Genomic DNA, 14,146 nt, shown 5'->3' with positions numbered 1-14,146 from the left:
GTTCCTCTTATGCTGGAGAAGCCGTCAGCTTTCCTGGACCTCAGCTGGCTCTGTGCATCTTGGCAAAGAGGTAGGATGTCATTCCAGGGCTGTCAAAATCTTGTGGCTCATGTAATATGAGATACATGAAACTTGGCAGCCTCAATTTGACAGAGGTCTGGTGGTGAGACCACAGGAATGTTCTCTAAGTTGCTATTTGGTTTTCCCTTCCATGGTTAGTATTTTGAATGTATTGACCTTCTGGGTACATGAAAGATGAATCTGTCCAGGCCATGGGGTTAGGCTGTGCAAATGTGTACTCATGTTCATTGTTGCTGGTGCTGTGCTTTCATTCAGCACATCCTGACTTTGGCTGTGTTATTGCAGAATATTTAATTCAGAATAGAATCAATTTACCTGTGGTTGGTTTGGGATCCAAATTATTTGTTGATGTGCATACATATTTGATGTTGAAAGCTCAACAGGGATCTTAGTAAATATATTTTGTGTTATTTAAAGAGTGAGTATTTTATGGTTAAATATTAGAATGGTATTTTCTCCTTGTAGACTATAAATGAGTTACACTTTATATCAAAGAGTAACATAGAGATAGGCATCTGATCATCAAGTTAACCTAATAGTAGCTCCAATGTGTTATTGCACTGAATCTGTGGCTGTGATAAGACTTGTGATTTCTTTGTGTTTTTTATAATTTTTTTCTGTTGTGTGATCATATAAGGAAAAAAACAGGTACCTGACATAAAAATAAACCTGAATACTGAGGTTTATTGCATTTTATATCTGCATGTGAAATGTAATGCTGAGCAGGCTTGTTGAAGTAAGCACGGTGGGATAGTGCTGGATCTTGTGTCCAGTCCATTCTATGCAAAATAACTGATCCATGGGATAGGATGAAAATGTAAAAATTGGCTACTAAGCTGGTGCACTGAGACTGGAGTTGAACCAAAGGCACTGATGGCAGCAGTGATTCCTGTGTTAATAAACTTTAGTCTGCTTATACAGAAACGTGCTCTCCAGCTTGTTGGTATGTGAATGCCAGTTTATTCTCAATGTGTAAGGCTTTTTCAGTGGAGTTTCTGGGGAATTTCTCGAGTATATTGGAGATAGAAAGCATTGTCATACAGTATCCCAAATGCTGCTTCTCTGCTATAGCACGTGCTTGGCTTGGGTTTGCTTTGTATTATCTCCGGTATGTGAAATCACAGTTTCTTTAGAGTACCTGGAATTACAGGTTTGTATACCTAAATAATTCTTAGGAGTGAATGTAGCTTGTCCATAGCACTTAAATTTGTTAGTTGCCAACTTTACATTTGAATGGTGGATGAGAATAATTGAAACCCCCAAATTCTCAATACTGATATGCAAACTTGGAATTCAGGGACATGATCCAGGAGAAACATACTGGTTTTGGTGCAACTAAAACAGAGGCAGGTGGTAAACTGGTAGTACATAACCTGTGGAAACTGGGAGCTTAAGCAGACGGTTGCTCTTGCTTCTGCCATGGGTAGGAAGATGGTGTGCAACAATTCAGGAGACTTTAGTACAGTTTAATATTACAAAAACAGTTGCTTCTGCTACCTTTCACACCTGCCATTCTCCCTATTACAGTGATTTGTGAAGAAAATAGGAGTCAAAGGACTCAGTCTAACACCTTCTATTGATGTGGAAGGCTTGTTTATCTGACACACAACTTGATTTTTAGACTGATATGTATGCCTCAGTAGAGGTTGTTTACCTGTCCTGGGATCATTTGAGAATACACATTTTTCTCCTTTCTGCTTTTAAAAAAACCTCTGGAGGTGGTCTCTAATTTTTTCTTAAAAACCCTTATCAGTGGTCAGAATTTAAGTATTCTGAACATTTGAACAATTTTAAATCTAACCACCAAATTCTGCTTTGCAACCCTGAAGGCTTTGCTGTAGCTGGACTTTCCACAGGACTGAACCAAATGGTTTCCAGGTGCCAGTCCCTTCCACCTTGCTTTTTATGAGGCAATTTCCTTTCGAGAAAGTTCCTAATGCAGCATTAATTGCTTGCAGTTGACATTTGTAAGCAGTACACTACTCAAGTGACTTGTGAAAATGCCTCTGGTATGTTTAACTTGGTGCAGTGAAAGGAGAACCCCAGTGGTGGATTTGAAGGGAAAAGCATCAAGGTAGAAACAGACTCATCTTCCAGGAAGTTCAGTTAACTTTTATGAGGTACCTGACCAATGTTTTTTGTTTGTTTTTTTTTTCCAACAACGTTTCTTCCTCGTTCCCTGGCACCCTCCCACTTACGCAATGTGCAGTCCACATACATGGCCTGCTGCGAGAATAGTTTTCCTGCTTCTTTAAGCTTAAATGCTGATGTTTCTTATCCATATCCCAAATTAACATCAACGGTATGAAGTTTCTCAGGTATGCTTATTTGTGTAGGAGCTTTCCACCCGCATTGCGGAGTGGTGAAATACTTGAGGTATGACAGTGTTTCTGACTTGCCTCTGATACAGATAGTTCCATGTCTGTGCTGTTGAGTGACTGACCCAGCAGTCACATGGCTGCCATTTGGTGTTGGTACTTTGCAGAACTGAATGATGGTCTGTGACCAACATAAATTCAGAAATAATATTCTGTCTCCATTGCCCTCTTAATGATGTATACATACTATGTCCTTGGAGGGACAGCCTTGAAAGCACAGCTTTGGAGAAGCTAGTGCATAGTGATGCTTTGCATCCTGGTGCTCTCTACAGTTTTGAGCCAGTGAAGCTTTGAGTTTTGACTCTAAGAGTACAAAGGCATCATTTAACTTGAATCTTTATATTTTCTGTCTCTGTGCAGAATCTGTAGAAGTTCCAGTCAAACTTTTCTCTATGACTTTTTAAGGTATTACTAATGAAAAGCCCCTTTATCTGTGTGTTTTCCCAATTATTTTCTGCTGCATATTTGCATGCCTTAAATGTGCTTTAGCCCAATAAATACTGTTTTATAGGTTGCTGCTGACAAGACTGGGTGTCTGGTTGAAAAATGACTACTTGAAGTACCTGATCAGAGTGATGATCTTTAAATGATCATGCTGCTGTCACTCCATGTATGCAATCTCCCTCCATCAGGCTTATGAAGCCAGTGAAATCAAAGCCAAAAGGGTTAAATGTGAAGTGAGCTGTATTGCAGACTGGATAGTTTATACATGGCAGCAAGTCCTAGAGACTGCAGAGAAGCAATCTATGAGTACAAGTGAATCACCTGACTGAGGGTGCTGAATGGCAGAATTTAATGTGTGATCAGTCCTTGCAAAAAAGGCAAAGGTGACTAGCTCAAAAAAAACAGCCAGAGGAAGAAAAAGGCATCTTTTGCCTGTTAATTGTGAGGCCCTGTTAGGTTGTTAGTCAAGGGTTATAATTTAATTTATTAGAAAACCAGAGGTCTGCTTTTTCACTTGGTAGCGCAGAGACAGTACTGTGCCAGTGTGTGTAATGTCCTGTAGCTGTGTGTATCTCTCATCTCAAGGGAAGGCTGCAACAGAAGCTGAAGCTCACCAGGGAACAGCAAGTATGGATGTGGCACTGGGTGTGTAACTCTTGTGTCGCTACCTGTGGCATTTATTTTGATCATTCCTCAGTTGAAATCAAAGCTAATGTTCCCATATAACATAGAACTGTAGTTCCAGTGTGTCTGCAATGATGTGGTGTATATAAGCTTTGCTCTTGTGGGAAGCTGTCAAGTCAGCTATATAGTCAAATGGAGAGAACTATTTGAGAGGTTTGCATTTGAAATTAAAACACCCCTCAGCTCTCTGATTAAAGCTTTGCTGTAGAGCTTTGGCTATACTGTAAAATAAAATGTGGTCTATAATAAACACCATTTGGATTTGATGCCTGACATTAAGCAAGTTGACTCAAGGAAAAATACTAAAATAATGGATTTGTACCACTTGAGTCTTAAGGAAGATATTTATAATTCTGTGCTAGACTACAGCATTCTTGTGGGATGCCAGAGGGACAGGATGACTTCTGTACCGGAGCTCTGAGTTCTGCTGTTGCCCTGCATGTACAGGACCCTCCTCTCCAGGAATGCTACTGCTCAGGGCTCAAGTGGAACCCCTTCCTCAGAGCCGAGGGGAAACTGCAGGGAGTGGCTGGCAGCCTGCAGGTCTGGATCTCTCTCAAGGGATCCCTTGGATGAGACTAATAAACTTGTCCTGGCAGCCTTTCAATCGCTCAGGTTGCCTTTCTCTCCAGTCTTTCTCCCATCAGGACCTGGTGGAATTTTAGCCCTTGTGGGGCTGCAACGTGTCGTCAGCCATGTCAAGTGGCACAGGGAGCTGGTGCTTTCCAGAGAGCACTGACTGCAGCCTGCTTGACTTGCATAAATCAAGCTTTTTTTTTTTTTGCCTTTTTTTTTTTTTTGAGCAGCACTGCAGAACTGCCACGGCACATTTCTTGCCATTTGTCTGTTGCAGAGGTGCAGTGCTATGTTTAGCTTTGCAGAGCTTATCCCTCTTGGATTCTGAGGCTTGTGTCTTTTGGGCCCAAAAAAGCAAACAACCAAAAAATGGAAGAAGAATAAAACACTTGTAGCAGGACTGATCTCACAGTGAGAAACAGTTTCCTTTGTAGGAAAAAGAGCAAGGTTTTCATGTTCTTTCATATTTCTTGTTCTTAAACCCAGTGTGTTTTATTTGGGTTGTTTTCGCCTGAGACTATAACTTTTGGAACAATGGTTGTGAATTGCCCTGTTACTCTAGATGCCAGTTCTGGTTGTGCAACACTGTAGGTGAAATATTGGTGAAACTGTTAGGACTGTTAGGATTTAAATTACTATTCAACAATACTTAGTGAAAATCCTCAAAAACCACTGCATCTTTAGGACTTCTAATCATTTGGTTGGTGCTGTTTCCTATTTGGCTACCAAAATATTATTTCCTGTAGTTGCAGTTTTATTAGATTCTTTTTTTCCCTCACTATATATAATCAGTAGCCTTAAATATTTTTTAAAACCTAAAACCAGCTGTCTTTAATTGACAAATGCAACATCTTCAGAATTAAATTCTCTTGTGATGCTGTTGCTGTGCAGAAGTGCAGTCCTAACTCAGTGGTAGAATTTCTTGTAGAGTCAGTGGAAACTTGTCAGTTCTTGGCTGGCTGTAGTCTTTTCTGAATGAAGGATCACTTCTGCCCAGCAAGCAACTTTTGGGTCTGCAAAAACTGCAAGCTGATTAAATTTGTGACTTGGTTAGTGTGAGAAATCCTAAAGATATTGATTAATTCTTCAATTTCTACTGCAAAATAATATCACAGCAAAGATGCTGCTTTTTCAGTTGTTATATGAAAAAGTAGATCAACATTCTCTAAAGAGAACTAGAGCTAAATAGTACTGCTGTACTTACTGTATCTTGCTTCACTACAGGTTATGTTGAGAGTACTCCAAATGCTCTGTAAACTAGGTCATATCATATGTCGGTGATAAATATAGCCAGTTGCTGAGCTCAGTTTTAGGTGAAGATCTGAAGGACATGCAATGCACAGGAACAGATGAGTCTTTCTGTGGCCTTAACTATCTGATTCCATTGACACAGTCACTGTACTAGCCAGAATAGTGCTAATGTCAGCTATAAGTCGTGTAGCACTCATACTAGGGCTGGGGGCACAGATGCTTCATAAAACAGTTCAGGAACACGAGAAGTTTCAAGTTAGCACGTAACCTTCAGTGTATGCTGCCTGGCACATTGTGGTATAGTTGCTTGACATTAAAACTTGATTGTAAAGGCAAAGATTTCATGCAGGATTTATTTCAGTGGTAATGGTTAAAGCCATTTCTGCTCTGACTTGCCTAGCTGTTGGCTCATTGTTAGGAAACAAACTATTTTTATTTATTTTTTTCCAGGGTTACAACTGGCATTTTAGCCACCACCTTTGCAGTGTGGTGCTGTTTCTGCAGAGTATTTCTGCTTTTTTTTGTACTTGTTTTGTGGAAGCCTTGTACTTATCAGTCAAGATATTAACAGCAAAGTCTTCACTTAAATATTTCACTTAGATGTTATTTATTAAATACTCAGAGGGGATATTTTGAAACAAAATTTTAAAAATGCAAACAAAAAGCCAAAACAGAAAACCTCCATAAAACCACTAGCAACAGCACTCTGCCATTTGTCTTGACTATCGAAGGTGTAATGGCTATTCTGCATTGCTTCCCCATGTACTTACTTCTCTACTAGACTTGACTCAGCTAGGATGAGAAACAAGAGAAGAGTATGGGACAAGTTAAGAGAGTTGACAGCTCTGTAAAAGAGGAGAAACATGTAATGGAGAGTAGAAAGTTTGTTGAGACCTGTTAGTTTGGAACAGGTCAGCCCAGCTTCTACTATGAATGTTTGAAGTTTGTGTAAAGGAAGGTGGGCAGCAGGGGTGCTGATGGCTGAAATTTCCTTAAAGAACGAGAAATTATGATCAAGAATGTATGATGAGAGACTTTAGGAATAGTGCTAGATATTTGAAGTCTATCTTGAAAATTGAGGACATTCTTGAGGAGCACAAACCTTATTTGCTCAGCTTTAAAGTTTTACTTATTTGCTGTATGTGAGTGGCTGGGCAGACCTAGCAGGAATTCTTGAAGTATTTTTGTTCTTCATAATACATTACCACCTTTCTTCCTACACTGGTAATATTTCAATCTTAGAGGGAAAGTTCCTGTGAATAATCCTGGCCCACTATTTCATAACTTGAAGATAACGAAATGTATGAATGTACCCTTTAAATGGTAGCAGTGGACAAAATCAGTTTAGCACAATTCCAGGAAACACAGAGCAGGTGAGCCATACTTGTAAGCCCTATCTAGTCAAGTAACTTGAACACTGATAAGGATTGTTGGACATGACAGACTCAGTCTTGTTCGTGCTTACCTGTTCAATCAAGTCTTTCAAAAAGAAGGACTTGAACCTTGACCGTCCATGGAAGTGCCATAATAAATGTACTGTTTGTTTTTTCAAGTTCCAACCAACTCCTTACTTTCCTTTTGACCTGAAAGTTTATCTTTCCTTGTACAAGAACGTGTGCTTTTGCTAAACAATATAGTTGTGATAAAGTAGCAAATAAATATCCCCACATCACCTTCCTAAAAAGTTGATGACTAATTTACTAGGAAGTAGGAACTTAATGGGATTCTTCCAAGTTTCTACAGACGAACAGGCTGAGTGTTGATCTAATGCAAAACCATGGCTTTGTTTGTGATGGCAATGGATAAATAAATTAAGTATATAACTGACCACGTGTGCCGGTGTGTACTGCACCATGCTGTGAAAACCCCGTGACTAGTCTGTGCTGCTTTTAGCAATGAATGCTGTTTTAAGGAAGATACAAGTGGGAGCCTGATTAAGTTGCAAGAGCGTGCTGGAATAACCAAGTGAGTGGCTTGTTGCAGTTCTCTGCACATTCAAATAGGTAGCTTTGGTTTTGTTTGCTCATGCACTTAATCTCAAACAATAAAATACACTTGCTTACTTGCAGTGTGTTAACAGCTAGCATTTGTCACTGGCTTGTGTGTGCTTATCTCTGTTACTTGAGCCAATTTCATCTTGGCGGTTGCTGTAAAACAGAGCAGCAGAAGGCATGTGCATTTGCAGCACTTCCTGGTCTAGGGGGTTGCATACTCCTCCAAATCCCAAAAATACTGGATGCTGTTTTTAGACAATGTTCTTAAGTATCTTGGTTATCTAAGTAGAAGATGGGCTTTATTTACTTCTTAAAAATCACTGGGCCAGTCTTCTACTTCGGAGTACAGAGTTCTTCCAAAACTTACCTTAAAATGAAACTCCAAAGTTGGCAGTTATTAAAGGAAGAAGAGCTGTCTTATCAAGACACTGTATAAATCCATTGGAATGCCTGTGTGTGTTATGTGCTTATAAATAGTCTGAAATTGAGGATGGAGAGAACAGCCTAACGTCCTTAAAGATAGGCCAACAAGGACAGCCAGAGTTCATAAACAATTCAATAGATAAGGACTCTTCATCTTAGGAAAGCAATGACTATGGGTAAGGAAAAGAAGGGTCCAAAAGCCACTGAAGCTTTCAGTTGAACCAACACTGAGGACTGAGTCACTGGAGGTTGTGAGTTTGGGGAAAGTGCTACCATTGCTATCTCAGACATCCATTTATTCAGTAGTAGGACAAGCTGCCAGGGTAAATGTACCTGTAAGCATCAGCAGTCAAGTTTTGTGGTAGTCTGATGGTAGTGTCATGATTTGAACATGTTATGGGAAGTCAACACCTGTCACACAACTTTACAATGTCTGGTTTCTAAAGCTGTATGCTCAATTGCTTCTTCTATACCTTAGAGCCAAGACTTAACTGCTTAAAATTGGTGCTCCTTGGTTACTTTGTTACTGTAACGTGTATGTTACACTGGTGCTTAAGTCTTGAAGCAGTTTGGCAAACAGCCAAGTGGAGAAGGTAAAAACTGATGGTTTGTGCTGTGAAAGTGATACTACTCCCGCAGTCAAAGGTGCCTGCGTGATTGCTTGCAAACATAACTTGCGCGTTATTTCTGTTTACCATAGCTTTGGCTTCTGAAATGGCTTTCAGTAAAGCATAGAATTATTGCTTAGCTACCCTGTGGGGTGGTTTGTTTTTTGTTGTTTCTTTCTTTTTTTTTTTAATAAACAGAGCACCTTCACAGTGCCAGCACGGTTGATACTGTGTGTTCTTAAGCAAGCAATGCTGTTAGCATATGAGCACTTCATGTAATTCACTTCCAGGAGTATGTTGTACTTTTAATGTTATAAACATTTGGATGAAGTTGTTATAGGAGCTTGATTCACCCTCTCTTTAATAGTTTGAATTAGCTTGGTAATAGGCTAGTTCGCATCAGGATGTGACATTACTGAATCTACAAAGAGAGCTCCAGAAGTTACAATTCTATGTAAATACAGCATTACCCGAAATTGCATATTTTCCTAGTGCTTTCTTATGAAGCATGTATGAGTGACACTGAACTGCATGTTGGGAGGGATGCCTGTTCTGGCATGCAGACTCCCTCCTGGATGATGCCATCTCTTCAGGTGTATATGCTGAAAAAGTCAGACTTCTGCAACTGTGTTGTGTTCCGGAACGTGGTCAAGTAAACTAGTTGTAGTGTAATGCATTGACATATCAAATGCCTTATATGGGTTTTGATTTCAGTGACTGTGGTAATCATGACCACATAACATGGTTTTCTACCGGAATGCTGATGCTGCATTTTTTTCTGGTATCAAAGCATATTCAGTTAATTAGAGCACTTCTAGACTGCCTTCCTGCATGTCTGGGCAGACTCTCTCCTTTCAGATTTATTCCCCACCCTATGTCCCCCTTCCTACAGGCTGCACAAACATAGCTGATGGGTGTGAGTAAATGTTGTGTGATGGTTTGCTTAAAACAATCAAGTTCCAGATGGAGTACCAGGAAAATTGTAAATTATTACTGTCTGCATTGTGACACTAACACAAACTGACTGGAATTCTTGTAGTAATTTGTCAACTTGTCCATTGAATTATCTGTTGTAATTGATCTGGCTTTGATTCCTGTTTACCTAGCACTGAACGAGTCACTGTCTCTCTGCCCTTTTACAGCACATCCCTAGACACCCCTCGTTGGTTAGCAGAAGTGGCAAGATCTTGCTCTGAGCCCAGTTCTGCATGTTGTAGTGTACTTGTCCTGGATCTGGGGCTGCTGGCAGTGAGTTCCTCCTCTTTTTAGGAGAATCTACTTGCCAAGCTCCATTCCCTTTTTTTTTCCCCAAGTGATACTACAGTTACCCCACGCTCTTCTATGTGCTGGGGAAGGGGAAAACTTAGAGCTCTGATAGTGAAGACTTTTTCTGCAGTGTACTAGAAGTACACAACTGAAATTTGGCAAGCTGAGCTTTAGTGAAGGCATGAAACAGCTGAACTGCTTTGCACTGCACTGTAGGGTGTTGTGGAGGCCAGGCATTCATAATACTTGATGTAAGACAAAGTCAAAGCAAGTTTTAGTAGTAGTATTTAGTTTAGAGAATTCCTCAAGTCACTAGTTGCCAGGAACAGTGTGTTCTCAGCAAGGGCAACTGTTGTGTCTACGCATCTGCTACTGACCCCCTCCTATGGCAAAACTTGAAATTAAAGAATTTCTCATCAGCAGTAAGTGTTTTCATAAGCTTAATGAACATACTGGTATATACTGGGTTACAGAATGTCTGTTGTTGAGGTATAATGTTTATCTAGGCTACAGATTTTTATACACCATTGTTGATCTTTAGGAACACCTCACTTTCTATGCAGGATGCCTTCAGGACTCTGGATATGAAGCTGGATTTGAAGTTGGTTTACTTGCTCATTAAAGTATTGACTACTAGAGTGAAAATTTGCTTTAAAAATAGTTGAATCAGTAGTTTATTGCTGTATGTTCTCTGGTTATGTGAAAGTCCACAGCAATGAGTGAGCAGACTTCTATACATACACGTACACCTTAGCATGTGCAACTTGAACACACTTCCTCATTTCTCTCTTTAGTCTCAAAACTGCTTTTATTTTTCTTGGAACTCCTTCAGCATCAGTTGGATCAAGGTTTACTTAGCTGCCCTTGTTTTGACATTGTTAGCTACGCATATTGTAAGGTAATGTGCCATTCTTTAAATTCTTGGGATCTCGGTCTTACTAAGTCTTGATATATTGAAGTTGCCTGTTTTCATAGAGAGAAAGCTCTTGAAAGAGGTAGGACTGCTGTTTAAATCTGAGCAAATGCTGAATCAAAATGGAATCTTAACTTTTTGTTGCATGACAAGGCGAGCAAGCTGTGTTAAGGACTAGTCTCCAGGCAAGTACAAACAAGTTTTAATGTGTCAAAGCAACAGTGTAAGTAAAGTTCACAGATATTTTTCAGCAGTTGATTCTGTGATTGACTCAAATTAATGGAAAATTATTCAGAACAGGTTCTTGCCCTTCCTTCAGGGAAGACTTTTGGAAGAACTCTTCAATCTGCCTTAGGTTTCCTAATTGAAGGTGAAAACGAGGCTACTACAGTGGTTTATGCCTTTATAGGGATTGAATAATAGTGGGTAAGCAAAAGATCTAGACCAGCCTTGAGTTAGCAGGAGATTTTTAGGTGTATAAGCCATTTCATCTGCGGGGGGGGAAGCAGTGGCGGAGGAGGATGTGCTGTCTGATCTCGGTAGCTTATTGTTTTCCTTGTTCCATGGTCTTTTTACCCTCAATTGGAATCAGATATTCAAAGTACCATGTAAAGACAAGGTTGTGGGCCAGAAGCACTCTGTGTTTGGTTCATAGTGAGCAGGCACATTCCTGCAGTTCTAGAACAGTCTTAACTTTGGGTGCTGCTTTTGTACTCAAAACTTCATGGGCCATGCAGCCAGTATGAAAAGCTTTATACTTTTCATTGGTATGAGAAAGGATTTATTTTGAATGTAGTTACTCAAGCTGTGTTTTCAGCTGAAGAAAATAAGGTTTAAGGAAAAAAGTGAATTTTGAATAATGCAAGAACAGATTTTGAATAATGCATTATTGCTTTTAGTAACTTACCTTTCACTACTTAGCATGCTGGCTTCATTTTATGCTTTCCAAAGTACTTGCTGATAAGAGTTTTCTTTCCCCTGCTGTGGTTTCCTAAAAATGGCTTATATGGTTTGCAAGGCATTAAACTTATTTGTTAAAGAACAAATCAAGAGTTGCTTCTCTTCTCATGGCAAACTTGTTTTCCAAAGCAGTCATTGATTCCATTATACAAAAATATGATCACAGAATTATTCTACTATGTGCCTAATCAGCATTGCTCTAGCAGAAATCTATTTTTAGTATTATTATTATCATCTTTTCTGATCTTGTAACCTCCTTGACCTGTCTTGGTGTATTGCATCCAGTATTGTCATCCTAGTTCAAACAATCAAATAACTTCAGACTTAACTCATAATTCACATAAGAGCTAATTCTGCCCACCCTATGTATTGAATTCTGATGTTCATGTCCTGCTGCTTTCTTCACACCAAATTTCAAATATGTCATTACATCAGTATCCTTGGTTGAGGATGCCACACTCTGATGGCTGCATTTTTAGCTAAGCACCTGTTACAACCCGCCCAGGAAAAAAAGGGGAGGGAGGGTAACTCAAGTTTTTATCAATACTTCCCTTGGGGTGGATTAAAGTGAAACGACACTAAATAATCAGTGCCTGAGAACATATATTGCCAAAATTTATTTTAACAATTTTGCATCATCAGGTAAGCCAGCGTTTTGGGTGTTGTCATATAATGATGCAACATAAAGATAACCTTTGGGGGGGGGAAATGCACAGGGGAGAGAAAACAGGATAAGAGTAAAGAAAAGATGAGAGTGAAAAAGAAATGTATATAGTCACCACCCACTGGATCCCGTGATGCAGCTTAGCCATCTTGAGAGCGATGGTCACTCACTGGAGTCAGCAATGCAGCTTGGCAACCTTGAGAGCAGTGGTTACTCAGTGGATCCAGGGATGTAGCTTGGTGATCTTGAGAGCGGTGGTCTTGATCCGCAGGCGGTGGGGGAGGAGGAACCCCAAGCCCCAAAGTCACCAGTCAGTTTATATACCCTCAGCATGCTGTTTGCACCTCCCCTGAGATGAGGAGTTGTTTGCCTTTTTAGGGCTTAACGTCTTCAGCACTGGAGGGAGGGGCGGGCCCAACTGCCCACCTGAGGTATCTTCTTGCCTTTTTAGGGTCCAACTGCCCATCTGAGGCATCTTCTTGCCTTTTTAGGGTTCAATACCTTCAGCTCTGAAGGGAGGGATGGGCCCAACTGCCCATCAAGGCATAATGCAAAAGTCAAGAGCCTGAAAAAGTCCCTTGGCAATCTTAGAATGCATAAATCATTAACTATTTCAGTCTCTGACAGCACCGTTGACCTATTTGCTCATTGTTTTTGATAGCAAATATCCTTCTTCCTGCTCTTTGATTGGAGAGTGGAGTCTCATTCCAGATGTGTGATAGTGTTCAACACTTGTCCAGTTGTCCTTCTTCAGTTGGGAAGCTGAGCTTTGCCAATGAATACATCCTCAGCCAGATTCCCTTGCTGGATCCAGTGAACTTCATCCTGCCTATTTAGGCTTTATTGCTTTGTAAGTGAGTCCTCTTTCTGGCAGATCCTCCACCCCACTGCAACCATATCTTTTAAGTCTGAAGTTCTCCATATCTCTAGTCTCATTTTTGGTACTTGGAGCCTTTCATATGGAATTGTGCTATGGAAGTCATCCAGCTGCTTTGGACAGTTCGATCTCTCATTTATGTCCTTGTGGTTTTGGTATTTCTGTGCAGTCTTAATGCTTGCTAGGAACTTGTCACTATATGTTGCAAGGCCTCTTCTTTACTGTTTTTTTTTTGTTTGTGTATCTCCATCCCATGTGTGGTCCACTGTCCTCCATCGTCTGTCCATGTCCATCCTACCACCCCCACCTTCCTGTAGGGTTTTGGATGAGGTAATGTGGCTCTGCTCTGCTGGAGAGGACACTGGAATTGTTTCCTCACTTGGCTAATCGTCTTTATAGAAGATGGAGGCTGCTACTAGGTATGAAATTGCTCTCCAAGTGTGTCTACAGGAGTGTCATGTGCATCTTCTGGTTGGCTACTCCAGCAGCATGTGGGAAGTGTACTGGTGTACCCCAGATCACAAACCTCCCTATCCTCTCTTTTTTATCTGAGTTGTCTTAAGACCTTGAGCTGCCTCTGCTATGCATTGCTTCCTCAAAAGGCAGGAAGAAAACCTTCAGTTCAGACAAGAACTGCTCTCTGGGGTTGTTACGGCTCTGTGCATCGAGGGATAAGCACTGAACTTTTTCTTCACTGTGATTCTTATTGTTGCTCCTATGTTGCTGCTCTTATTTCTGCTGTAGACCTGAGGTTATACAGCAGCATTTCACCATCATTACAATATAGATCTCTATTTCCTGTCTTCACGCGAACCTGTGTATAAGAACATGCATGCAACCAGACATGGTCAGACTGAAGATCCGCCTAATGCTGTGAACCATCTGTAGCAGTAACCAGGGCTGAATGCTGAGGGAAGAGTGTAAGATCAGGATAAGCATGCCGGGATTCTTCCCTGGCTGCTTGCAGCTCGGGACTGAGAGCATCTTGAGTCAGTTTGGTGTTCAGTTTTGGAATGGTTGGTTGGTT

At 40.5% G+C, this 14,146-nt stretch overlaps 1 protein-coding gene across 4 annotated transcripts in view; it reads left to right on the top strand.

The window, feature by feature from the left end:
- The window catches only part of MTUS1 (microtubule associated scaffold protein 1), a 131,925-nt gene that overhangs the window by 19,988 nt on the left and 97,791 nt on the right, over positions 1 to 14,146 (top strand). The window lies entirely within an intron of this gene.

The sequence above is a fragment of the Neopelma chrysocephalum genome, unplaced genomic scaffold, assembly GCF_003984885.1.
Source record: "Neopelma chrysocephalum unplaced genomic scaffold, ASM398488v2 Primary Assembly neopelma1_42, whole genome shotgun sequence".
Classification (NCBI taxonomy): domain Eukaryota; kingdom Metazoa; phylum Chordata; class Aves; order Passeriformes; family Pipridae; genus Neopelma; species Neopelma chrysocephalum.
The sequence above is the reverse complement of the archived record's forward strand: the minus strand, read 5'-3'. Positions and strand labels throughout refer to the sequence as shown.